This window comes from Hyla sarda, unplaced genomic scaffold, assembly GCF_029499605.1.
Source record: "Hyla sarda isolate aHylSar1 unplaced genomic scaffold, aHylSar1.hap1 scaffold_265, whole genome shotgun sequence".
NCBI lineage: Eukaryota > Metazoa > Chordata > Amphibia > Anura > Hylidae > Hyla > Hyla sarda.
Window position 1 is genome coordinate 260,224 of NW_026609342.1, and position 26,373 is coordinate 286,596.

Sequence of the window (26,373 nt, forward strand, 5' to 3'; positions counted from 1 at the left end):
TGCTGCTGCAGCCAAAAAACAAAAGGTGGTGCTGCTGCTGCTTCTGCTGCTTCTGCTTCTGCTTGTGTCTGGCCGCTGTTGGAGCGTCCAGGCACAGGACTTCTGCTGCTGCTGACTAAATGGCCTCCTTAATTGGATCATTTGAGTAGCCAGCACACCTGTGCAGGTAGGGCATGACATGATAGGCAGCTGCCTTGATAGCGGGTGGGTGCTGAATGTTCCTAATTGACAAAATAAGATTAATGCTTATGAAGAAATATAAAATCTCATCCCTTCCCCAATATCGCGCCACACCCCTACCCCTTAATTCCCTGGTTGAACTTGATGGACATATGTCTTTTTTCGACCGTACTAACTATGTAACTATGTAACATAACATGGGGGGGGGGGGGGGGTCTCCTGGCTGTTCACACAGGTGTGTCATTGCTGTACATTGACCATGCATTGCTTCTGTGGTATTGCAAAGGCAAAGACAAATGCTTCCAGCCATCCATTGCACTAATGGATTGGTCATCAGCTGGCTGTCTATGTCCCGCATCAATATAGACCAAAGTACAGAGGGTTAGGCTATGCTATTGTGCACCTACCTGATGCATCAGAAGGTGCGAGGCCCTTGCTAAATTCTGTGCACAGACTTTGAGATCTATACTTTAGACTGTATCTAAACCTGCTCCAACATGGACTGACATTCTGGCCTACTTTCAGCCGATGCGACTTGTCTGTCGCTGAACAGTCGCTTTTTATGTATTCAGCACCTATGTATAATGTTGTAAAAATGCTCTAGAAGCTAAAGTCGCAGAAATGTCACACATATTTGGCCTGCAACTTTCTGTGCGACAAATTCAGACAGGAAAAATCAGTATAAATCCTTAGAAAATTATCCCCCAGTGTCTCCATCTGCTGGCGGTATTGAATAAGCATTGCTGCACTGATGGGGTATGCATTAGACGAAAAAAAGAAGAAAAAGAAGAATAATACGCCCAGAAAAGAGGCGAAAAGGAGAAAAACGTAAAAAAACGTGAAAAAAAAGTAAGAGGAAGAGAAGGGAAAAAAAGGTGGAAATGGGTTTAAAAGTGATTTCGGCGGAGAAATATATATATATATATATATATATATATACGCGCACACACACACATATATATAAACGTATTCTCCGTTGAGATATTGCAGCCGCTGCTGTGTCCAGGCCCAGGAGCCTTAGCACTGTGCTGTGATGTCACTCAATACCACTGACATCACTAGGTGTAAACAACATCTCTCCTTTGCTGTGTATGTGACTATGTAGCTGTTTGGTGATGTCGTCTATTATGGCCTTCATAGAAGCAACAGGAGATTGTTGCATCCATCTAGAACCCTCAGAACTACAGTGCTATGATGTCACTCACTTCCACAGGCCTTGCAGAGTGTAAACAACAACAACCCAGCTTTGTTGTGTATGTAACCATAGGGATTTGTGATGTCACCTAGAACCTTCACAGCAGCGACAGCTTTATGAGGAGCATCAGCACTGCTCTGCCTGAGCAGAACCATCACCGCCATAGGTTGTCAAATAACCCGGGTTTAACCCACACAGGTAAGTCCAATGGGGTGCAGGCATGTCCTCTATGCTTACAGCTTCCCGTGGGTGTTGGTTTGATACCGTTTGGGGACAGCCAAGGAGGCATCTGCAGGCAACAAAGGTAGGTGTGTGCTTGTGTGTGTGTTTCCTATGCAGATCCTAAGCCCAGTGTCACATGCAAGTAGGAGGAGTAAGAAGGGTTCCTGGCAAATCCGGGTTATGGATTGCATTTAAAAATGCCCCGTGGGAGTGCAATGGGCCCCTGTCTTGCTGCTTAGCAATAATGGTATGGGTTTAGGTTCTGCTGTGTGTACTGGTGGTTGACTGCCCCCCAGCCCAGAGTGTGCATGGAAAATTGTCTGGCAGCCTCCCTGACAGCAAGCAGTGATAGTGCCCATGAAGGGCACCTTGTTGGGCCCGCCCCTTTCACGGTTATCGCTTCTCGGCCTTTTGGCTAAGATCAAGTGTAGTATCTGTTCTTATCAGTTTAATATCTGATACGTCCCCTATCTGGGGACCATATATTAAATGGATTTTTGAGAACGGGGGCCGATTTCGAAGCTTGCTTCCGTCGCCCTATGCATTGACCCGATATGGCAGTATCTTCGGGTACAGTGCACCACCCCCTTACAGGGTTAAAAAGAAAGATTCCTACTTTCATTGCTACCTGCTTGCTGGCTAGCCAGCCCTGTGGGCCTTGCTGCTGCTGCAGCCAAAAAACAAAAGGTGGTGCTGCTGCTGCTTCTGCTGCTTCTGCTTCTGCTTGTGTCTGGCCGCTGTTGGAGCGTCCAGGCACAGGACTTCTGCTGCTGCTGACTAAATGGCCTCCTTAATTGGATCATTTGAGTAGCCAGCACACCTGTGCAGGTAGGGCATGACATGATAGGCAGCTGCCTTGATAGCGGGTGGGTGCTGAATGTTCCTAATTGACAAAATAAGATTAATGCTTATGAAGAAATATAAAATCTCATCCCTTCCCCAATATCGCGCCACACCCCTACCCCTTAATTCCCTGGTTGAACTTGATGGACATATGTCTTTTTTCGACCGTACTAACTATGTAACTATGTAACATAACATGGGGGGGGGGGGGGGTCTCCTGGCTGTTCACACAGGTGTGTCATTGCTGTACATTGACCATGCATTGCTTCTGTGGTATTGCAAAGGCAAAGACAAATGCTTCCAGCCATCCATTGCACTAATGGATTGGTCATCAGCTGGCTGTCTATGTCCCGCATCAATATAGACCAAAGTACAGAGGGTTAGGCTATGCTATTGTGCACCTACCTGATGCATCAGAAGGTGCGAGGCCCTTGCTAAATTCTGTGCACAGACTTTGAGATCTATACTTTAGACTGTATCTAAACCTGCTCCAACATGGACTGACATTCTGGCCTACTTTCAGCCGATGCGACTTGTCTGTCGCTGAACAGTCGCTTTTTATGTATTCAGCACCTATGTATAATGTTGTAAAAATGCTCTAGAAGCTAAAGTCGCAGAAATGTCACACATATTTGGCCTGCAACTTTCTGTGCGACAAATTCAGACAGGAAAAATCAGTATAAATCCTTAGAAAATTATCCCCCAGTGTCTCCATCTGCTGGCGGTATTGAATAAGCATTGCTGCACTGATGGGGTATGCATTAGACGAAAAAAAAGAAGAAAAAGAAGAAAAATACGCCCAGAAAAGAGGCGAAAAGGAGAAAAACGTAAAAAAACGTGAAAAAAAAGTAAGAGGAAGAGAAGGGAAAAAAAGGTGGAAATGGGTTTAAAAGTGATTTCGGCGGAGAAATATATATATATATATATATATATATATATATATATATACGCGCACACACACACATATATATAAACGTATTCTCCGTTGAGATATTGCAGCCGCTGCTGTGTCCAGGCCCAGGAGCCTTAGCACTGTGCTGTGATGTCACTCAATACCACTGACATCACTAGGTGTAAACAACATCTCTCCTTTGCTGTGTATGTGACTATGGAGCTGTTTGGTGATGTCGTCTATTATGGCCTTCATAGAAGCAACAGGAGATTGTTGCATCCATCTAGAACCCTCAGAACTACAGTGCTATGATGTCACTCACTTCCACAGGCCTTGCAGAGTGTAAACAACAACAACCCAGCTTTGTTGTGTATGTAACCATAGGGATTTGTGATGTCACCTAGAACCTTCACAGCAGCGACAGCTTTATGAGGAGCATCAGCACTGCTCTGCCTGAGCAGAACCATCACCGCCATAGGTTGTCAAATAACCCGGGTTTAACCCACACAGGTAAGTCCAATGGGGTGCAGGCATGTCCTCTATGCTTACAGCTTCCCGTGGGTGTTGGTTTGATACCGTTTGGGGACAGCCAAGGAGGCATCTGCAGGCAACAAAGGTAGGTGTGTGCTTGTGTGTGTGTTTCCTATGCAGATCCTAAGCCCAGTGTCACATGCAAGTAGGAGGAGTAAGAAGGGTTCCTGGCAAATCCGGGTTATGGATTGCATTTAAAAAGGCCCCGTGGGAGTGCAATGGGCCCCTGTCTTGCTGCTTAGCAATAATGGTATGGGTTTAGGTTCTGCTGTGTGTACTGGTGGTTGACTGCCCCCCAGCCCAGAGTGTGCATGGAAAATTGTCTGGCAGCCTCCCTGACAGCAAGCAGTGATAGTGCCCATGAAGGGCACCTTGTTGGGCCCGCCCCTTTCACGGTTATCGCTTCTCGGCCTTTTGGCTAAGATCAAGTGTAGTATCTGTTCTTATCAGTTTAATATCTGATACGTCCCCTATCTGGGGACCATATATTAAATGGATTTTTGAGAACGGGGGCCGATTTCGAAGCTTGCTTCCGTCGCCCTATGCATTGACCCGATATGGCAGTATCTTCGGGTACAGTGCACCACCCCCTTACAGGGTTAAAAAGAAAGATTCCTACTTTCATTGCTACCTGCTTGCTGGCTAGCCAGCTAGCCAGCCCTGTGGGCCTTGCTGCTGCTGCAGCCAAAAAACAAAAGGTGGTGCTTCTGCTGCTTCTGCTGCTTCTGCTTCTGCTTGTGTCTGGCCGCTGTTGGAGCGTCCAGGCACAGGACTTCTGCTGCTGCTGACTAAATTGCCTCCTTAATTGGATCATTTGAGTAGCCAGCACACCTGTGCAGGTAGGGCATGACATGATAGGCAGCTGCCTTGATAGCGGGTGGGTGCTGAATGTTCCTAATTGACAAAATAAGATTAATGCTTATGAAGAAATATAAAATCTCATCCCTTCCCCAATATCGCGCCACACCCCTACCCCTTAATTCCCTGGTTGAACTTGATGGACATATGTCTTTTTTCGACCGTACTAACTATGTAACTATGTAACATAACATGGGGGGGGGGGGTCTCCTGGCTGTTCACACAGGTGTGTCATTGCTGTACATTGACCATGCATTGCTTCTGTGGTATTGCAAAGGCAAAGACAAATGCTTCCAGCCATCCATTGCACTAATGGATTGGTCATCAGCTGGCTGTCTATGTCCCGCATCAATATAGACCAAAGTACAGAGGGTTAGGCTATGCTATTGTGCACCTACCTGATGCATCAGAAGGTGCGAGGCCCTTGCTAAATTCTGTGCACAGACTTTGAGATCTATACTTTAGACTGTATCTAAACCTGCTCCAACATGGACTGACATTCTGGCCTACTTTCAGCCGATGCGACTTGTCTGTCGCTGAACAGTCGCTTTTTATGTATTCAGCACCTATGTATAATGTTGTAAAAATGCTCTAGAAGCTAAAGTCGCAGAAATGTCACACATATTTGGCCTGCAACTTTCTGTGCGACAAATTCAGACAGGAAAAATCAGTATAAATCCTTAGAAAATTATCCCCCAGTGTCTCCATCTGCTGGCGGTATTGAATAAGCATTGCTGCACTGATGGGGTATGCATTAGACGAAAAAAAAGAAGAAAAAGAAGAATAATACGCCCAGAAAAGAGGCGAAAAGGAGAAAAACGTAAAAAAACGTGAAAAAAAAGTAAGAGGAAGAGAAGGGAAAAAAAGGTGGAAATGGGTTTAAAAGTGATTTCGGCGGAGAAATATATATATATATATATATATATATATATATATATATATATATATATATATATATATATATATATAGATATACGCGCACACACACACATATATATAAACGTATTCTCCGTTGAGATATTGCAGCCGCTGCTGTGTCCAGGCCCAGGAGCCTTAGCACTGTGCTGTGATGTCACTCAATACCACTGACATCACTAGGTGTAAACAACATCTCTCCTTTGCTGTGTATGTGACTATGGAGCTGTTTGGTGATGTCGTCTATTATGGCCTTCATAGAAGCAACAGGAGATTGTTGCATCCATCTAGAACCCTCAGAACTACAGTGCTATGATGTCACTCACTTCCACAGGCCTTGCAGAGTGTAAACAACAACAACCCAGCTTTGTTGTGTATGTAACCATAGGGATTTGTGATGTCACCTAGAACCTTCACAGCAGCGACAGCTTTATGAGGAGCATCAGCACTGCTCTGCCTGAGCAGAACCATCACCGCCATAGGTTGTCAAATAACCCGGGTTTAACCCACACAGGTAAGTCCAATGGGGTGCAGGCATGTCCTCTATGCTTACAGCTTCCCGTGGGTGTTGGTTTGATACCGTTTGGGGACAGCCAAGGAGGCATCTGCAGGCAACAAAGGTAGGTGTGTGCTTGTGTGTGTGTTTCCTATGCAGATCCTAAGCCCAGTGTCACATGCAAGTAGGAGGAGTAAGAAGGGTTCCTGGCAAATCCGGGTTATGGATTGCATTTAAAAAGGCCCCGTGGGAGTGCAATGGGCCCCTGTCTTGCTGCTTAGCAATAATGGTATGGGTTTAGGTTCTGCTGTGTGTACTGGTGGTTGACTGCCCCCCAGCCCAGAGTGTGCATGGAAAATTGTCTGGCAGCCTCCCTGACAGCAAGCAGTGATAGTGCCCATGAAGGGCACCTTGTTGGGCCCGCCCCTTTCACGGTTATCGCTTCTCGGCCTTTTGGCTAAGATCAAGTGTAGTATCTGTTCTTATCAGTTTAATATCTGATACGTCCCCTATCTGGGGACCATATATTAAATGGATTTTTGAGAACGGGGGCCGATTTCGAAGCTTGCTTCCGTCGCCCTATGCATTGACCCGATATGGCAGTATCTTCGGGTACAGTGCACCACCCCCTTACAGGGTTAAAAAGAAAGATTCCTACTTTCATTGCTACCTGCTTGCTGGCTAGCCAGCTAGCCAGCCCTGTGGGCCTTGCTGCTGCTGCAGCCAAAAAACAAAAGGTGGTGCTGCTGCTGCTTCTGCTGCTTCTGCTTCTGCTTGTGTCTGGCCGCTGTTGGAGCGTCCAGGCACAGGACTTCTGCTGCTGCTGACTAAATGGCCTCCTTAATTGGATCATTTGAGTAGCCAGCACACCTGTGCAGGTAGGGCATGACATGATAGGCAGCTGCCTTGATAGCGGGTGGGTGCTGAATGTTCCTAATTGACAAAATAAGATTAATGCTTATGAAGAAATATAAAATCTCATCCCTTCCCCAATATCGCGCCACACCCCTACCCCTTAATTCCCTGGTTGAACTTGATGGACATATGTCTTTTTTCGACCGTACTAACTATGTTACTATGTAACATAACGTGGGGGGGGGGGTCTCCTGGCTGTTCACACAGGTGTGTCATTGCTGTACATTGACCATGCATTGCTTCTGTGGTATTGCAAAGGCAAAGACAAATGCTTCCAGCCATCCATTGCACTAATGGATTGGTCATCAGCTGGCTGTCTATGTCCCGCATCAATATAGACCAAAGTACAGAGGGTTAGGCTATGCTATTGTGCACCTACCTGATGCATCAGAAGGTGCGAGGCCCTTGCTAAATTCTGTGCACAGACTTTGAGATCTATACTTTAGACTGTATCTAAACCTGCTCCAACATGGACTGACATTCTGGCCTACTTTCAGCCGATGCGACTTGTCTGTCGCTGAACAGTCGCTTTTTATGTATTCAGCACCTATGTATAATGTTGTAAAAATGCTCTAGAAGCTAAAGTCGCAGAAATGTCACACATATTTGGCCTGCAACTTTCTGTGCGACAAATTCAGACAGGAAAAATCAGTATAAATCCTTAGAAAATTATCCCCCAGTGTCTCCATCTGCTGGCGGTATTGAATAAGCATTGCTGCACTGATGGGGTATGCATTAGACGAAAAAAAGAAGAAAAAGAAGAATAATACGCCCAGAAAAGAGGCGAAAAGGAGAAAAACGTAAAAAAACGTGAAAAAAAAGTAAGAGGAAGAGAAGGGAAAAAAAGGTGGAAATGGGTTTAAAAGTGATTTCGGCGGAGAAATATATATATATATATATATATATATATATATATATATATATATATACGCGCACACACACACATATATAAACGTATTCTCCGTTGAGATATTGCAGCCGCTGCTGTGTCCAGGCCCAGGAGCCTTAGCACTGTGCTGTGATGTCACTCAATACCACTGACATCACTAGGTGTAAACAACATCTCTCCTTTGCTGTGTATGTGACTATGGAGCTGTTTGGTGATGTCGTCTATTATGGCCTTCATAGAAGCAACAGGAGATTGTTGCATCCATCTAGAACCCTCAGAACTACAGTGCTATGATGTCACTCACTTCCACAGGCCTTGCAGAGTGTAAACAACAACAACCCAGCTTTGTTGTGTATGTAACCATAGGGATTTGTGATGTCACCTAGAACCTTCACAGCAGCGACAGCTTTATGAGGAGCATCAGCACTGCTCTGCCTGAGCAGAACCATCACCGCCATAGGTTGTCAAATAACCCGGGTTTAACCCACACAGGTAAGTCCAATGGGGTGCAGGCATGTCCTCTATGCTTACAGCTTCCCGTGGGTGTTGGTTTGATACCGTTTGGGGACAGCCAAGGAGGCATCTGCAGGCAACAAAGGTAGGTGTGTGCTTGTGTGTGTGTTTCCTATGCAGATCCTAAGCCCAGTGTCACATGCAAGTAGGAGGAGTAAGAAGGGTTCCTGGCAAATCCGGGTTATGGATTGCATTTAAAAAGGCCCCGTGGGAGTGCAATGGGCCCCTGTCTTGCTGCTTAGCAATAATGGTATGGGTTTAGGTTCTGCTGTGTGTACTGGTGGTTGACTGCCCCCCAGCCCAGAGTGTGCATGGAAAATTGTCTGGCAGCCTCCCTGACAGCAAGCAGTGATAGTGCCCATGAAGGGCACCTTGTTGGGCCCGCCCCTTTCACGGTTATCGCTTCTCGGCCTTTTGGCTAAGATCAAGTGTAGTATCTGTTCTTATCAGTTTAATATCTGATACGTCCCCTATCTGGGGACCATATATTAAATGGATTTTTGAGAACGGGGGCCGATTTCGAAGCTTGCTTCCGTCGCCCTATGCATTGACCCGATATGGCAGTATCTTCGGGTACAGTGCACCACCCCCTTACAGGGTTAAAAAGAAAGATTCCTACTTTCATTGCTACCTGCTTGCTGGCTAGCCAGCTAGCCAGCCCTGTGGGCCTTGCTGCTGCTGCAGCCAAAAAACAAAAGGTGGTGCTGCTGCTGCTTCTGCTGCTTCTGCTTCTGCTTGTGTCTGGCCGCTGTTGGAGCGTCCAGGCACAGGACTTCTGCTGCTGCTGACTAAATGGCCTCCTTAATTGGATCATTTGAGTAGCCAGCACACCTGTGCAGGTAGGGCATGACATGATAGGCAGCTGCCTTGATAGCGGGTGGGTGCTGAATGTTCCTAATTGACAAAATAAGATTAATGCTTATGAAGAAATATAAAATCTCATCCCTTCCCCAATATCGCGCCACACCCCTACCCCTTAATTCCCTGGTTGAACTTGATGGACATATGTCTTTTTTCGACCGTACTAACTATGTAACTATGTAACATAACATGGGGGGGGGGTCTCCTGGCTGTTCACACAGGTGTGTCATTGCTGTACATTGACCATGCATTGCTTCTGTGGTATTGCAAAGGCAAAGACAAATGCTTCCAGCCATCCATTGCACTAATGGATTGGTCATCAGCTGGCTGTCTATGTCCCGCATCAATATAGACCAAAGTACAGAGGGTTAGGCTATGCTATTGTGCACCTACCTGATGCATCAGAAGGTGCGAGGCCCTTGCTAAATTCTGTGCACAGACTTTGAGATCTATACTTTAGACTGTATCTAAACCTGCTCCAACATGGACTGACATTCTGGCCTACTTTCAGCCGATGCGACTTGTCTGTCGCTGAACAGTCGCTTTTTATGTATTCAGCACCTATGTATAATGTTGTAAAAATGCTCTAGAAGCTAAAGTCGCAGAAATGTCACACATATTTGGCCTGCAACTTTCTGTGCGACAAATTCAGACAGGAAAAATCAGTATAAATCCTTAGAAAATTATCCCCCAGTGTCTCCATCTGCTGGCGGTATTGAATAAGCATTGCTGCACTGATGGGGTATGCATTAGACGAAAAAAAAGAAGAAAAAGAAGAATAATACGCCCAGAAAAGAGGCGAAAAGGAGAAAAACGTAAAAAAACGTGAAAAAAAAGTAAGAGGAAGAGAAGGGAAAAAAAGGTGGAAATGGGTTTAAAAGTGATTTCGGCGGATAAATATATATATATATATATATATATATATATATATATATATATATATACGCGCACACACACACATATATATAAACGTATTCTCCGTTGAGATATTGCAGCCGCTGCTGTGTCCAGGCCCAGGAGCCTTAGCACTGTGCTGTGATGTCACTCAATACCACTGACATCACTAGGTGTAAACAACATCTCTCCTTTGCTGTGTATGTGACTATGGAGCTGTTTGGTGATGTCGTCTATTATGGCCTTCATAGAAGCAACAGGAGATTGTTGCATCCATCTAGAACCCTCAGAACTACAGTGCTATGATGTCACTCACTTCCACAGGCCTTGCAGAGTGTAAACAACAACAACCCAGCTTTGTTGTGTATGTAACCATAGGGATTTGTGATGTCACCTAGAACCTTCACAGCAGCGACAGCTTTATGAGGAGCATCAGCACTGCTCTGCCTGAGCAGAACCATCACCGCCATAGGTTGTCAAATAACCCGGGTTTAACCCACACAGGTAAGTCCAATGGGGTGCAGGCATGTCCTCTATGCTTACAGCTTCCCGTGGGTGTTGGTTTGATACCGTTTGGGGACAGCCAAGGAGGCATCTGCAGGCAACAAAGGTAGGTGTGTACTTGTGTGTGTGTTTCCTATGCAGATCCTAAGCCCAGTGTCACATGCAAGTAGGAGGAGTAAGAAGGGTTCCTGGCAAATCCGGGTTATGGATTGCATTTAAAAAGGCCCCGTGGGAGTGCAATGGGCCCCTGTCTTGCTGCTTAGCAATAATGGTATGGGTTTAGGTTCTGCTGTGTGTACTGGTGGTTGACTGCCCCCCAGCCCAGAGTGTGCATGGAAAATTGTCTGGCAGCCTCCCTGACAGCAAGCAGTGATAGTGCCCATGAAGGGCACCTTGTTGGGCCCGCCCCTTTCACGGTTATCGCTTCTCGGCCTTTTGGCTAAGATCAAGTGTAGTATCTGTTCTTATCAGTTTAATATCTGATACGTCCCCTATCTGGGGACCATATATTAAATGGATTTTTGAGAACGGGGGCCGATTTCGAAGCTTGCTTCCGTCGCCCTATGCATTGACCCGATATGGCAGTATCTTCGGGTACAGTGCACCACCCCCTTACAGGGTTAAAAAGAAAGATTCCTACTTTCATTGCTACCTGCTTGCTGGCTAGCCAGCTAGCCAGCCCTGTGGGCCTTGCTGCTGCTGCAGCCAAAAAACAAAAGGTGGTGCTGCTGCTGCTTCTGCTTCTGCTTGTGTCTGGCTGCTGTTGGAGCGTCCAGGCACAGGACTTCTGCTGCTGCTGACTAAATGGCCTCCTTAATTGGATCATTTGAGTAGCCAGCACACCTGTGCAGGTAGGGCATGACATGATAGGCAGCTGCCTTGATAGCGGGTGGGTGCTGAATGTTCCTAATTGACAAAATAAGATTAATGCTTATGAAGAAATATAAAATCTCATCCCTTCCCCAATATCGCGCCACACCCCTACCCCTTAATTCCCTGGTTGAACTTGATGGACATATGTCTTTTTTCGACCGTACTAACTATGTAACTATGTAACATAACATGGGGGGGGGGGGGGGGGGGTGTCCTGGCTGTTCACACAGGTGTGTCATTGCTGTACATTGACCATGCATTGCTTCTGTGGTATTGCAAAGGCAAAGACAAATGCTTCCAGCCATCCATTGCACTAATGGATTGGTCATCAGCTGGCTGTCTATGTCCCGCATCAATATAGACCAAAGTACAGAGGGTTAGGCTATGCTATTGTGCACCTACCTGATGCATCAGAAGGTGCGAGGCCCTTGCTAAATTCTGTGCACAGACTTTGAGATCTATACTTTAGACTGTATCTAAACCTGCTCCAACATGGACTGACATTCTGGCCTACTTTCAGCCGATGCGACTTGTCTGTCGCTGAACAGTCGCTTTTTATGTATTCAGCACCTATGTATAATGTTGTAAAAATGCTCTAGAAGCTAAAGTCGCAGAAATGTCACACATATTTGGCCTGCAACTTTCTGTGCGACAAATTCAGACAGGAAAAATCAGTATAAATCCTTAGAAAATTATCCCCCAGTGTCTCCATCTGCTGGCGGTATTGAATAAGCATTGCTGCACTGATGGGGTATGCATTAGACGAAAAAAAAGAAGAAAAAGAAGAATAATACGCCCAGAAAAGAGGCGAAAAGGAGAAAAACGTAAAAAAACGTGAAAAAAAAGTAAGAGGAAGAGAAGGGAAAAAAAGGTGGAAATGGGTTTAAAAGTGATTTCGGCGGAGAAATATATATATATATATATATATATATATATATATATATATATACGCGCACACACACACACATATATATAAACGTATTCTCCGTTGAGATATTGCAGCCGCTGCTGTGTCCAGGCCCAGGAGCCTTAGCACTGTGCTGTGATGTCACTCAATACCACTGACATCACTAGGTGTAAACAACATCTCTCCTTTGCTGTGTATGTGACTATGGAGCTGTTTGGTGATGTCGTCTATTATGGCCTTCATAGAAGCAACAGGAGATTGTTGCATCCATCTAGAACCCTCAGAACTACAGTGCTATGATGTCACTCACTTCCACAGGCCTTGCAGAGTGTAAACAACAACAACCCAGCTTTGTTGTGTATGTAACCATAGGGATTTGTGATGTCACCTAGAACCTTCACAGCAGCGACAGCTTTATGAGGAGCATCAGCACTGCTCTGCCTGAGCAGAACCATCACCGCCATAGGTTGTCAAATAACCCGGGTTTAACCCACACAGGTAAGTCCAATGGGGTGCAGGCATGTCCTCTATGCTTACAGCTTCCCGTGGGTGTTGGTTTGATACCGTTTGGGGACAGCCAAGGAGGCATCTGCAGGCAACAAAGGTAGGTGTGTGCTTGTGTGTGTGTTTCCTATGCAGATCCTAAGCCCAGTGTCACATGCAAGTAGGAGGAGTAAGAAGGGTTCCTGGCAAATCCGGGTTATGGATTGCATTTAAAAAGGCCCCGTGGGAGTGCAATGGGCCCCTGTCTTGCTGCTTAGCAATAATGGTATGGGTTTAGGTTCTGCTGTGTGTACTGGTGGTTGACTGCCCCCCAGCCCAGAGTGTGCATGGAAAATTGTCTGGCAGCCTCCCTGACAGCAAGCAGTGATAGTGCCCATGAAGGGCACCTTGTTGGGCCCGCCCCTTTCACGGTTATCGCTTCTCGGCCTTTTGGCTAAGATCAAGTGTAGTATCTGTTCTTATCAGTTTAATATCTGATACGTCCCCTATCTGGGGACCATATATTAAATGGATTTTTGAGAACGGGGGCCGATTTCGAAGCTTGCTTCCGTCGCCCTATGCATTGACCCGATATGGCAGTATCTTCGGGTACAGTGCACCACCCCCTTACAGGGTTAAAAAGAAAGATTCCTACTTTCATTGCTACCTGCTTGCTGGCTAGCCAGCTAGCCAGCCCTGTGGGCCTTGCTGCTGCTGCAGCCAAAAAACAAAAGGTGCTGCTTCTGCTGCTTCTGCTGCTTCTGCTTCTGCTTGTGTCTGGCCGCTGTTGGAGCGTCCAGGCACAGGACTTCTGCTGCTGCTGACTAAATGGCCTCCTTAATTGGATCATTTGAGTAGCCAGCACACCTGTGCAGGTAGGGCATGACATGATAGGCAGCTGCCTTGATAGCGGGTGGGTGCTGAATGTTCCTAATTGACAAAATAAGATTAATGCTTATGAAGAAATATAAAATCTCATCCCTTCCCCAATATCGCGCCACACCCCTACCCCTTAATTCCCTGGTTGAACTTGATGGACATATGTCTTTTTTCGACCGTACTAACTATGTAACTATGTAACATAACATGGGGGGGGGGTCTCCTGGCTGTTCACACAGGTGTGTCATTGCTGTACATTGACCATGCATTGCTTCTGTGGTATTGCAAAGGCAAAGACAAATGCTTCCAGCCATCCATTGCACTAATGGATTGGTCATCAGCTGGCTGTCTATGTCCCGCATCAATATAGACCAAAGTACAGAGGGTTAGGCTATGCTATTGTGCACCTACCTGATGCATCAGAAGGTGCGAGGCCCTTGCTAAATTCTGTGCACAGACTTTGAGATCTATACTTTAGACTGTATCTAAACCTGCTCCAACATGGACTGACATTCTGGCCTACTTTCAGCCGATGCGACTTGTCTGTCGCTGAACAGTCCCTTTTTATGTATTCAGCACCTATGTATAATGTTGTAAAAATGCTCTAGAAGCTAAAGTCGCAGAAATGTCACACATATTTGGCCTGCAACTTTCTGTGCGACAAATTCAGACAGGAAAAATCAGTATAAATCCTTAGAAAATTATCCCCCAGTGTCTCCATCTGCTGGCGGTATTGAATAAGCATTGCTGCACTGATGGGGTATGCATTAGACGAAAAAAAAGAAGAAAAAGAAGAATAATACGCCCAGAAAAGAGGCGAAAAGGAGAAAAACGTAAAAAAACGTGAAAAAAAAGTAAGAGGAAGAGAAGGGAAAAAAAGGTGGAAATGGGTTTAAAAGTGATTTCGGCGGAGAAATATATATATATATATATATATATATATATATATATATATATATATATACGCGCACACACACACATATATATAAACGTATTCTCCGTTGAGATATTGCAGCCGCTGCTGTGTCCAGGCCCAGGAGCTTTAGCACTGTGCTGTGATGTCACTCAATACCACTGACATCACTAGGTGTAAACAACATCTCTCCTTTGCTGTGTATGTGACTATGGAGCTGTTTGGTGATGTCGTCTATTATGGCCTTCATAGAAGCAACAGGAGATTGTTGCATCCATCTAGAACCCTCAGAACTACAGTGCTATGATGTCACTCACTTCCACAGGCCTTGCAGAGTGTAAACAACAACAACCCAGCTTTGTTGTGTATGTAACCATAGGGATTTGTGATGTCACCTAGAACCTTCACAGCAGCAACAGCTTTATGAGGAGCATCAGCACTGCTCTGCCTGAGCAGAACCATCACCGCCATAGGTTGTCAAATAACCCGGGTTTAACCCACACAGGTAAGTCCAATGGGGTGCAGGCATGTCCTCTATGCTTACAGCTTCCCGTGGGTGTTGGTTTGATACCGTTTGGGGACAGCCAAGGAGGCATCTGCAGGCAACAAAGGTAGGTGTGTGCTTGTGTGTGTGTTTCCTATGCAGATCCTAAGCCCAGTGTCACATGCAAGTAGGAGGAGTAAGAAGGGTTCCTGGCAAATCCGGGTTATGGATTGCATTTAAAAAGGCCCCGTGGGAGTGCAATGGGCCCCTGTCTTGCTGCTTAGCAATAATGGTATGGGTTTAGGTTCTGCTGTGTGTACTGGTGGTTGACTGCCCCCCAGCCCAGAGTGTGCATGGAAAATTGTCTGGCAGCCTCCCTGACAGCAAGCAGTGATAGTGCCCATGAAGGGCACCTTGTTGGGCCCGCCCCTTTCACGGTTATCGCTTCTCGGCCTTTTGGCTAAGATCAAGTGTAGTATCTGTTCTTATCAGTTTAATATCTGATACGTCCCCTATCTGGGGACCATATATTAAATGGATTTTTGAGAACGGGGGCCGATTTCGAAGCTTGCTTCCGTCGCCCTATGCATTGACCCGATATGGCAGTATCTTCGGGTACAGTGCACCACCCCCTTACAGGGTTAAAAAGAAAGATTCCTACTTTCATTGCTACCTGCTTGCTGGCTAGCCAGCTAGCCAGCCCTGTGGGCCTTGCTGCTGCTGCAGCCAAAAAACAAAAGGTGGTGCTGCTGCTGCTTCTGCTGCTTCTGCTTCTGCTTGTGTCTGGCCGCTGTTGGAGCGTCCAGGCACAGGACTTCTGCTGCTGCTGACTAAATGGCCTCCTTAATTGGATCATTTGAGTAGCCAGCACACCTGTGCAGGTAGGGCATGACATGATAGGCAGCTGCCTTGATAGCGGGTGGGTGCTGAATGTTCCTAATTGACAAAATAAGATTAATGCTTATGAAGAAATATAAAATCTCATCCCTTCCCCAATATCGCGCCACACCCCTACCCCTTAATTCCCTGGTTGAACTTGATGGACATATGTCTTTTTTCGACCGTACTAACTATGTAACTATGTAACATAACATGGGGGGGGGGGGGGGGGTCTCCTGGCTGTTCACACAGGTGTGTCATTGCTGTACATTGACCATGCATTGCTTCTGTGGTATTGCAAAGGCAAAGACAAATGCTTCCAGCCATCCATTGCACTAATGGATTGGTCATCAGCTGGCTGTCTATGTCCCGCATCAATATAGACCAAAGTACAGAGGGTTAGGCTATGCTATTGTGCACCTACCTGATGCATCAGAAGGTGCGAGGCCCTTGCTAAATTCTGTGCACAGACTTTGAGATCTATACTTTAGACTGTATCTAAACCTGCTCCAACATGGACTGACATTCTGGCCTACTTTCAGCCGATGCGACTTGTCTGTCGCTGAACAGTCCCTTTTTATGTATTCAGCACCTATGTATAATGTTGTAAAAATGCTCTAGAAGCTAAAGTCGCAGAAATGTCACACATATTTGGCCTGCAACTTTCTGTGCGACAAATTCAGACAGGAAAAATCAGTATAAATCCTTAGAAAATTATCCCCCAGTGTCTCCATCTGCTGGCGGTATTGAATAAGCATTGCTGCACTGATGGGGTATGCATTAGACGAAAAAAAAGAAGAAAAAGAAGAATAATACGCCCAGAAAAGAGGCGAAAAGGAGAAAAACGTAAAAAAACGTGAAAAAAAAGTAAGAGGAAGAGAAGGGAAAAAAAGGTGGAAATGGGTTTAAAAGTGATTTCGGCGGAGAAATATATATATATATATATATATATATATATATATATATATATATACGCGCACACACACACATATATATAAACGTATTCTCCGTTGAGATATTGCAGCCGCTGCTGTGTCCAGGCCCAGGAGCCTTAGCACTGTGCTGTGATGTCACTCAATACCACTGACATCACTAGGTGTAAACAACATCTCTCCTTTGCTGTGTATGTGACTATGGAGCTGTTTGGTGATGTCGTCTATTATGGCCTTCATAGAAGCAACAGGAGATTGTTGCATCCATCTAGAACCCTCAGAACTACAGTGCTATGATGTCACTCACTTCCACAGGCCTTGCAGAGTGTAAACAACAACAACCCAGCTTTGTTGTGTATGTAACCATAGGGATTTGTGATGTCACCTAGAACCTTCACAGCAGCGACAGCTTTATGAGGAGCATCAGCACTGCTCTGCCTGAGCAGAACCATCACCGCCATAGGTTGTCAAATAACCCGGGTTTAACCCACACAGGTAAGTCCAATGGGGTGCAGGCATGTCCTCTATGCTTACAGCTTCCCGTGGGTGTTGGTTTGATACCGTTTGGGGACAGCCAAGGAGGCATCTGCAGGCAACAAAGGTAGGTGTGTGCTTGTGTGTGTGTTTCCTATGCAGATCCTAAGCCCAGTGTCACATGCAAGTAGGAGGAGTAAGAAGGGTTCCTGGCAAATCCGGGTTATGGATTGCATTTAAAAAGGCCCCGTGGGAGTGCAATGGGCCCCTGTCTTGCTGCTTAGCAATAATGGTATGGGTTTAGGTTCTGCTGTGTGTACTGGTGGTTGACTGCCCCCCAGCCCAGAGTGTGCATGGAAAATTGTCTGGCAGCCTCCCTGACAGCAAGCAGTGATAGTGCCCATGAAGGGCACCTTGTTGGGCCCGCCCCTTTCACGGTTATCGCTTCTCGGCCTTTTGGCTAAGATCAAGTGTAGTATCTGTTCTTATCAGTTTAATATCTGATACGTCCCCTATCTGGGGACCATATATTAAATGGATTTTTGAGAACGGGGGCCGATTTCGAAGCTTGCTTCCGTCGCCCTATGCATTGACCCGATATGGCAGTATCTTCGGGTACAGTGCACCACCCCCTTACAGGGTTAAAAAGAAAGATTCCTACTTTCATTGCTACCTGCTTGCTGGCTAGCCAGCTAGCCAGCCCTGTGGGCCTTGCTGCTGCTGCAGCCAAAAAACAAAAGGTGGTGCTGCTGCTGCTTCTGCTGCTTCTGCTTCTGCTTGTGTCTGGCCGCTGTTGGAGCGTCCAGGCACAGGACTTCTGCTGCTGCTGACTAAATGGCCTCCTTAATTGGATCATTTGAGTAGCCAGCACACCTGTGCAGGTAGGGCATGACATGATAGGCAGCTGCCTTGATAGCGGGTGGGTGCTGAATGTTCCTAATTGACAAAATAAGATTAATGCTTATGAAGAAATATAAAATCTCATCCCTTCCCCAATATCGCGCCACACCCCTACCCCTTAATTCCCTGGTTGAACTTGATGGACATATGTCTTTTTTCGACCGTACTAACTATGTAACTATGTAACATAACATGGGGGGGGGGGTCTCCTGGCTGTTCACACAGGTGTGTCATTGCTGTACATTGACCATGCATTGCTTCTGTGGTATTGCAAAGGCAAAGACAAATGCTTCCAGCCATCCATTGCACTAATGGATTGGTCATCAGCTGGCTGTCTATGTCCCGCATCAATATAGACCAAAGTACAGAGGGTTAGGCTATGCTATTGTGCACCTACCTGATGCATCAGAAGGTGCGAGGCCCTTGCTAAATTCTGTGCACAGACTTTGAGATCTATACTTTAGACTGTATCTAAACCTGCTCCAACATGGACTGACATTCTGGCCTACTTTCAGCCGATGCGACTTGTCTGTCGCTGAACAGTCGCTTTTTATGTATTCAGCACCTATGTATAATGTTGTAAAAATGCTCTAGAAGCTAAAGTCGCAGAAATGTCACACATATTTGGCCTGCAACTTTCTGTGCGACAAATTCAGACAGGAAAAATCAGTATAAATCCTTAGAAAATTATCCCCCAGTGTCTCCATCTGCTGGCGGTATTGAATAAGCATTGCTGCACTGATGGGGTATGCATTAGACGAAAAAAAAGAAGAAAAAGAAGAATAATACGCCCAGAAGAAAAGAGGCGAAAAGGAGAAAAACGTAAAAAAACGTGAAAAAAAAGTAAGAGGAAGAGAAGGGAAAAAAAGGTGGAAATGGGTTTAAAAGTGATTTCGGCGGAGAAATATATATATATATATATATATATATATATATATATATATATATACGCGCACACACACACACATATATATAAACGTATTCTCCGTTGAGATATTGCAGCCGCTGCTGTGTCCAGGCCCAGGAGCCTTAGCACTGTGCTGTGATGTCACTCAATACCACTGACATCACTAGGTGTAAACAACATCTCTCCTTTGCTGTGTATGTGACTATGGAGCTGTTTGGTGATGTCGTCTATTATGGCCTTCATAGAAGCAACAGGAGATTGTTGCATCCATCTAGAACCCTCAGAACTACAGTGCTATGATGTCACTCACTTCCACAGGCCTTGCAGAGTGTAAACAACAACAACCCAGCTTTGTTGTGTATGTAACCATAGGGATTTGTGATGTCACCTAGAACCTTCACAGCAGCGACAGCTTTATGAGGAGCATCAGCACTGCTCTGCCTGAGCAGAACCATCACCGCCATAGGTTGTCAAATAACCCGGGTTTAACCCACACAGGTAAGTCCAATGGGGTGCAGCATGTCCTCTATGCTTACAGCTTCCCGTGGGTGTTGGTTTGATACCGTTTGGGGACAGCCAAGGAGGCATCTGCAGGCAACAAAGGTAGGTGTGTGCTTGTGTGTGTGTTTCCTATGCAGATCCTAAGCCCAGTGTCACATGCAAGTAGGAGGAGTAAGAAGGGTTCCTGGCAAATCCGGGTTATGGATTGCATTTAAAAAGGCCCCGTGGGAGTGCAATGGGCCCCTGTCTTGCTGCTTAGCAATAATGGTATGGGTTTAGGTTCTGCTGTGTGTACTGGTGGTTGACTGCCCCCCAGCCCAGAGTGTGCATGGAAAATTGTCTGGCAGCCTCCCTGACAGCAAGCAGTGATAGTGCCCATGAAGGGCACCTTGTTGGGCCCGCCCCTTTCACGGTTATCGCTTCTCGGCCTTTTGGCTAAGATCAAGTGTAGTATCTGTTCTTATCAGTTTAATATCTGATACGTCCCCTATCTGGGGACCATATATTAAATGGATTTTTGAGAACGGGGGCCGATTTCGAAGCTTGCTTCCGTCGCCCTATGCATTGACCCGATATGGCAGTATCTTCGGGTACAGTGCACCACCCCCTTACAGGGTTAAAAAGAAAGATTCCTACTTTCATTGCTACCAGCTTGCTGGCTAGCCAGCTAGCCAGCCCTGTGGGCCTTGCTGCTGCTGCAGCCAAAAAACAAAAGGTGGTGCTGCTGCTGCTTCTGCTGCTTCTGCTTCTGCTTGTGTCTGGCCGCTGTTGGAGCGTCCAGGCACAGGACTTCTGCTGCTGCTGACTAAATGGCCTCCTTAATTGGATCATTTGAGTAGCCAGCACACCTGTGCAGGTAGGGCATGACATGATAGGCAGCTGCCTTGATAGCGGGTGGGTGCTGAATGTTCCTAATTGACAAAATAAGATTAATGCTTATGAAGAAATATAAAATCTCATCCCTTCCCCAATATCGCGCCACACCCCTACCCCTTAATTCCCTGGTTGAACTTGATGGACATATGTCTTTTTTCGACCGTACTAACTATGTAACTATGTAACATAACATGGGGGGGGGGGGGGGTCTCCTGGCTGTTCACACAGGTGTGTCATTGCTGTACATTGACCATGCATTGCTTCTGTGGTATTGCAAAGGCAAAGACAAATGCTTCCAGCCATCCATTGCACTAATGGATTGCTCATCAGCTGGCTGTCTATGTCCCGCATCAATATAGACCAAAGTACAGAGGGTTAGGCTATGCTATTGTGCACCTACCTGATGCATCAGAAGGTGCGAGGCCCTTGCTAAATTCTGTGCACAGACTTTGAGATCTATACTTTAGACTGTATCTAAACCTGCTCCAACATGGACTGACATTCTGGCCTACTTTCAGCCGATGCGACTTGTCTGTCGCTGAACAGTCGCTTTTTATGTATTCAGCACCTATGTATAATGTTGTAAAAATGCTCTAGAAGCTAAAGTCGCAGAAATGTCACACATATTTGGCCTGCAACTTTCTGTGCGACAAATTCAGACAGGAAAAATCAGTATAAATCCTTAGAAAATTATCCCCCAGTGTCTCCATCTGCTGGCGGTATTGAATAAGCATTGCTGCACTGATGGGGTATGCATTAGACGAAAAAAAAGAAGAAAAAGAAGAATAATACGCCCAGAAAAGAGGCGAAAAGGAGAAAAACGTAAAAAAACGTGAAAAAAAAGTAAGAGGAAGAGAAGGGAAAAAAAGGTGGAAATGGGTTTAAAAGTGATTTCGGCGGAGAAATATATATATATATATATATATATATATATATATATATATATACGCGCACACACACACATATATATAAACGTATTCTCCGTTGAGATATTGCAGCCGCTGCTGTGTCCAGGCCCAGGAGCCTTAGCACTGTGCTGTGATGTCACTCAATACCACTGACATCACTAGGTGTAAACAACATCTCTCCTTTGCTGTGTATGTGACTATGGAGCTGTTTGGTGATGTCGTCTATTATGGCCTTCATAGAAGCAACAGGAGATTGTTGCATCCATCTAGAACCCTCAGAACTACAGTGCTATGATGTCACTCACTTCCACAGGCCTTGCAGAGTGTAAACAACAACAACCCAGCTTTGTTGTGTATGTAACCATAGGGATTTGTGATGTCACCTAGAACCTTCACAGCAGCGACAGCTTTATGAGGAGCATCAGCACTGCTCTGCCTGAGCAGAACCATCACCGCCATAGGTTGTCAAATAACCCGGGTTTAACCCACACAGGTAAGTCCAATGGGGTGCAGGCATGTCCTCTATGCTTACAGCTTCCCGTGGGTGTTGGTTTGATACCGTTTGGGGACAGCCAAGGAGGCATCTGCAGGCAACAAAGGTAGGTGTGTGCTTGTGTGTGTGTTTCCTATGCAGATCCTAAGCCCAGTGTCACATGCAAGTAGGAGGAGTAAGAAGGGTTCCTGGCAAATCCGGGTTATGGATTGCATTTAAAAAGGCCCCGTGGGAGTGCAATGGGCCCCTGTCTTGCTGCTTAGCAATAATGGTATGGGTTTAGGTTCTGCTGTGTGTACTGGTGGTTGACTGCCCCCCAGCCCAGAGTGTGCATGGAAAATTGTCTGGCAGCCTCCCTGACAGCAAGCAGTGATAGTGCCCATGAAGGGCACCTTGTTGGGCCCGCCCCTTTCACGGTTATCGCTTCTCGGCCTTTTGGCTAAGATCAAGTGTAGTATCTGTTCTTATCAGTTTAATATCTGATACGTCCCCTATCTGGGGACCATATATTAAATGGATTTTTGAGAACGGGGGCCGATTTCGAAGCTTGCTTCCGTCGCCCTATGCATTGACCCGATATGGCAGTATCTTCGGGTACAGTGCACCACCCCCTTACAGGGTTAAAAAGAAAGATTCCTACTTTCATTGCTACCTGCTTGCTGGCTAGCCAGCTAGCCAGCCCTGTGGGCCTTGCTGCTGCTGCAGCCAAAAAACAAAAGGTGGTGCTGCTGCTGCTTCTGCTGCTTCTGCTTCTGCTTGTGTCTGGCCGCTGTTGGAGCGTCCAGGCACAGGACTTCTGCTGCTGCTGACTAAATGGCCTCCTTAATTGGATCATTTGAGTAGCCAGCACACCTGTGCAGGTAGGGCATGACATGATAGGCAGCTGCCTTGATAGCGGGTGGGTGCTGAATGTTCCTAATTGACAAAATAAGATTAATGCTTATGAAGAAATATAAAATCTCATCCCTTCCCCAATATCGCGCCACACCCCTACCCCTTAATTCCCTGGTTGAACTTGATGGACATATGTCTTTTTTCGACCGTACTAACTATGTAACTATGTAACATAACATGGGGGGGGGGGGGTCTCCTGGCTGTTCACACAGGTGTGTCATTGCTGTACATTGACCATGCATTGCTTCTGTGGTATTGCAAAGGCAAAGACAAATGCTTCCAGCCATCCATTGCACTAATGGATTGCTCATCAGCTGGCTGTCTATGTCCCGCATCAATATAGACCAAAGTACAGAGGGTTAGGCTATGCTATTGTGCACCTACCTGATGCATCAGAAGGTGCGAGGCCCTTGCTAAATTCTGTGCACAGACTTTGAGATCTATACTTTAGACTGTATCTAAACCTGCTCCAACATGGACTGACATTCTGGCCTACTTTCAGCCGATGCGACTTGTCTGTCGCTGAACAGTCGCTTTTTATGTATTCAGCACCTATGTATAATGTTGTAAAAATGCTCTAGAAGCTAAAGTCGCAGAAATGTCACACATATTTGGCCTGCAACTTTCTGTGCGACAAATTCAGACAGGAAAAATCAGTATAAATCCTTAGAAAATTATCCCCCAGTGTCTCCATCTGCTGGCGGTATTGAATAAGCATTGCTGCACTGATGGGGTATGCATTAGACGAAAAAAAAGAAGAAAAAGAAGAATAATACGCCCAGAAAAGAGGCGAAAAGGAGAAAAACGTAAAAAAACGTGAAAAAAAAGTAAGAGGAAGAGAAGGGAAAAAAAGGTGGAAATGGGTTTAAAAGTGATTTCGGCGGAGAAATATATATATATATATATATATATATATATATATATATATATACGCGCACACACACACATATATATAAACGTATTCTCCGTTGAGATATTGCAGCCGCTGCTGTGTCCAGGCCCAGGAGCCTTAGCACTGTGCTGTGATGTCACTCAATACCACTGACATCACTAGGTGTAAACAACATCTCTCCTTTGCTGTGTATGTGACTATGGAGCTGTTTGGTGATGTCGTCTATTATGGCCTTCATAGAAGCAACAGGAGATTGTTGCATCCATCTAGAACCCTCAGAACTACAGTGCTATGATGTCACTCACTTCCACAGGCCTTGCAGAGTGTAAACAACAACAACCCAGCTTTGTTGTGTATGTAACCATAGGGATTTGTGATGTCACCTAGAACCTTCACAGCAGCGACAGCTTTATGAGGAGCATCAGCACTGCTCTGCCTGAGCAGAACCATCACCGCCATAGGTTGTCAAATAACCCGGGTTTAACCCACACAGGTAAGTCCAATGGGGTGCAGGCATGTCCTCTATGCTTACAGCTTCCCGTGGGTGTTGGTTTGATACCGTTTGGGGACAGCCAAGGAGGCATCTGCAGGCAACAAAGGTAGGTGTGTGCTTGTGTGTGTGTTTCCTATGCAGATCCTAAGCCCAGTGTCACATGCAAGTAGGAGGAGTAAGAAGGGTTCCTGGCAAATCCGGGTTATGGATTGCATTTAAAAAGGCCCCGTGGGAGTGCAATGGGCCCCTGTCTTGCTGCTTAGCAATAATGGTATGGGTTTAGGTTCTGCTGTGTGTACTGGTGGTTGACTGCCCCCCAGCCCAGAGTGTGCATGGAAAATTGTCTGGCAGCCTCCCTGACAGCAAGCAGTGATAGTGCCCATGAAGGGCACCTTGTTGGGCCCGCCCCTTTCACGGTTATCGCTTCTCGGCCTTTTGGCTAAGATCAAGTGTAGTATCTGTTCTTATCAGTTTAATATCTGATACGTCCCCTATCTGGGGACCATATATTAAATGGATTTTTGAGAACGGGGGCCGATTTCGAAGCTTGCTTCCGTCGCCCTATGCATTGACCCGATATGGCAGTATCTTCGGGTACAGTGCACCACCCCCTTACAGGGTTAAAAAGAAAGATTCCTACTTTCATTGCTACCTGCTTGCTGGCTAGCCAGCTAGCCAGCCCTGTGGGCCTTGCTGCTGCTGCAGCCAAAAAACAAAAGGTGGTGCTGCTGCTGCTTCTGCTTCTGCTTGTGTCTGGCCGCTGTTGGAGCGTCCAGGCACAGGACTTCTGCTGCTGCTGACTAAATGGCCTCCTTAATTGGATCATTTGAGTAGCCAGCACACCTGTGCAGGTAGGGCATGACATGATAGGCAGCTGCCTTGATAGCGGGTGGGTGCTGAATGTTCCTAATTGACAAAATAAGATTAATGCTTATGAAGAAATATAAAATCTCATCCCTTCCCCAATATCGCGCCACACCCCTACCCCTTAATTCCCTGGTTGAACTTGATGGACATATGTCTTTTTTCGACCGTACTAACTATGTAACTATGTAACATAACATGGGGGGGGGGGGGGGGTCTCCTGGCTGTTCACACAGGTGTGTCATTGCTGTACATTGACCATGCATTGCTTCTGTGGTATTGCAAAGGCAAAGACAAATGCTTCCAGCCATCCATTGCACTAATGGATTGGTCATCAGCTGGCTGTCTATGTCCCGCATCAATATAGACCAAAGTACAGAGGGTTAGGCTATGCTATTGTGCACCTACCTGATGCATCAGAAGGTGCGAGGCCCTTGCTAAATTCTGTGCACAGACTTTGAGATCTATACTTTAGACTGTATCTAAACCTGCTCCAACATGGACTGACATTCTGGCCTACTTTCAGCCGATGCGACTTGTCTGTCGCTGAACAGTCGCTTTTTATGTATTCAGCACCTATGTATAATGTTGTAAAAATGCTCTAGAAGCTAAAGTCGCAGAAATGTCACACATATTTGGCCTGCAACTTTCTGTGCGACAAATTCAGACAGGAAAAATCAGTATAAATCCTTAGAAAATTATCCCCCAGTGTCTCCATCTGCTGGCGGTATTGAATAAGCATTGCTGCACTGATGGGGTATGCATTAGACGAAAAAAAAGAAGAAAAAGAAGAATAATAAGCCCAGAAAAGAGGCGAAAAGGAGAAAAACGTAAAAAAAACGTGAAAAAAAAGTAAGAGGAAGAGAAGGGAAAAAAAGGTGGAAATGGGTTTAAAAGTGATTTCGGCGGAGAAATATATATATATATATATATATATATATATATATATATACGCGCACACACACACATATATATAAACGTATTCTCCGTTGAGATATTGCAGCCGCTGCTGTGTCCAGGCCCAGGAGCCTTAGCACTGTGCTGTGATGTCACTCAATACCACTGACATCACTAGGTGTAAACAACATCTCTCCTTTGCTGTGTATGTGACTA

General features: G+C 45.9%; 11 non-coding genes across 11 annotated transcripts; all 11 read left to right on the forward strand.

The window, feature by feature from the left end:
* The first annotated feature begins 1,992 nt into the window (after positions 1–1,992).
* LOC130324466 (U2 spliceosomal RNA) lies at positions 1,993–2,183 on the forward strand. Its single transcript, XR_008869462.1, has one exon. It is a non-coding gene; the product is annotated as a U2 spliceosomal RNA (small nuclear RNA).
* A 2,078-nt stretch (positions 2,184–4,261) lies between these two features.
* Positions 4,262–4,452, forward strand: LOC130324467 (U2 spliceosomal RNA). Its single transcript, XR_008869463.1, has one exon. It is a non-coding gene; the product is annotated as a U2 spliceosomal RNA (small nuclear RNA).
* A 2,117-nt stretch (positions 4,453–6,569) lies between these two features.
* Positions 6,570–6,760, forward strand: LOC130324469 (U2 spliceosomal RNA). Its single transcript, XR_008869465.1, has one exon. It is a non-coding gene; the product is annotated as a U2 spliceosomal RNA (small nuclear RNA).
* Positions 6,761–8,847: 2,087 nt separating this feature from the next.
* LOC130324470 (U2 spliceosomal RNA) lies at positions 8,848–9,038 on the forward strand. Its single transcript, XR_008869466.1, has one exon. It is a non-coding gene; the product is annotated as a U2 spliceosomal RNA (small nuclear RNA).
* Positions 9,039–11,127: 2,089 nt separating this feature from the next.
* Positions 11,128–11,318, forward strand: LOC130324471 (U2 spliceosomal RNA). The gene has a single exon (XR_008869467.1). It is a non-coding gene; the product is annotated as a U2 spliceosomal RNA (small nuclear RNA).
* Positions 11,319–13,405: 2,087 nt separating this feature from the next.
* On the forward strand, positions 13,406–13,596 carry LOC130324472 (U2 spliceosomal RNA). The gene has a single exon (XR_008869468.1). It is a non-coding gene; the product is annotated as a U2 spliceosomal RNA (small nuclear RNA).
* A 2,091-nt stretch (positions 13,597–15,687) lies between these two features.
* LOC130324473 (U2 spliceosomal RNA) lies at positions 15,688–15,878 on the forward strand. Its single transcript, XR_008869469.1, has one exon. It is a non-coding gene; the product is annotated as a U2 spliceosomal RNA (small nuclear RNA).
* A 2,094-nt stretch (positions 15,879–17,972) lies between these two features.
* Positions 17,973–18,163, forward strand: LOC130324474 (U2 spliceosomal RNA). The gene has a single exon (XR_008869470.1). It is a non-coding gene; the product is annotated as a U2 spliceosomal RNA (small nuclear RNA).
* Positions 18,164–20,255: 2,092 nt separating this feature from the next.
* LOC130324475 (U2 spliceosomal RNA) lies at positions 20,256–20,446 on the forward strand. The gene has a single exon (XR_008869471.1). It is a non-coding gene; the product is annotated as a U2 spliceosomal RNA (small nuclear RNA).
* Positions 20,447–22,536: 2,090 nt separating this feature from the next.
* On the forward strand, positions 22,537–22,727 carry LOC130324477 (U2 spliceosomal RNA). The gene has a single exon (XR_008869472.1). It is a non-coding gene; the product is annotated as a U2 spliceosomal RNA (small nuclear RNA).
* A 2,088-nt stretch (positions 22,728–24,815) lies between these two features.
* On the forward strand, positions 24,816–25,006 carry LOC130324478 (U2 spliceosomal RNA). Its single transcript, XR_008869473.1, has one exon. It is a non-coding gene; the product is annotated as a U2 spliceosomal RNA (small nuclear RNA).
* Positions 25,007–26,373: the final 1,367 nt, after the last annotated feature.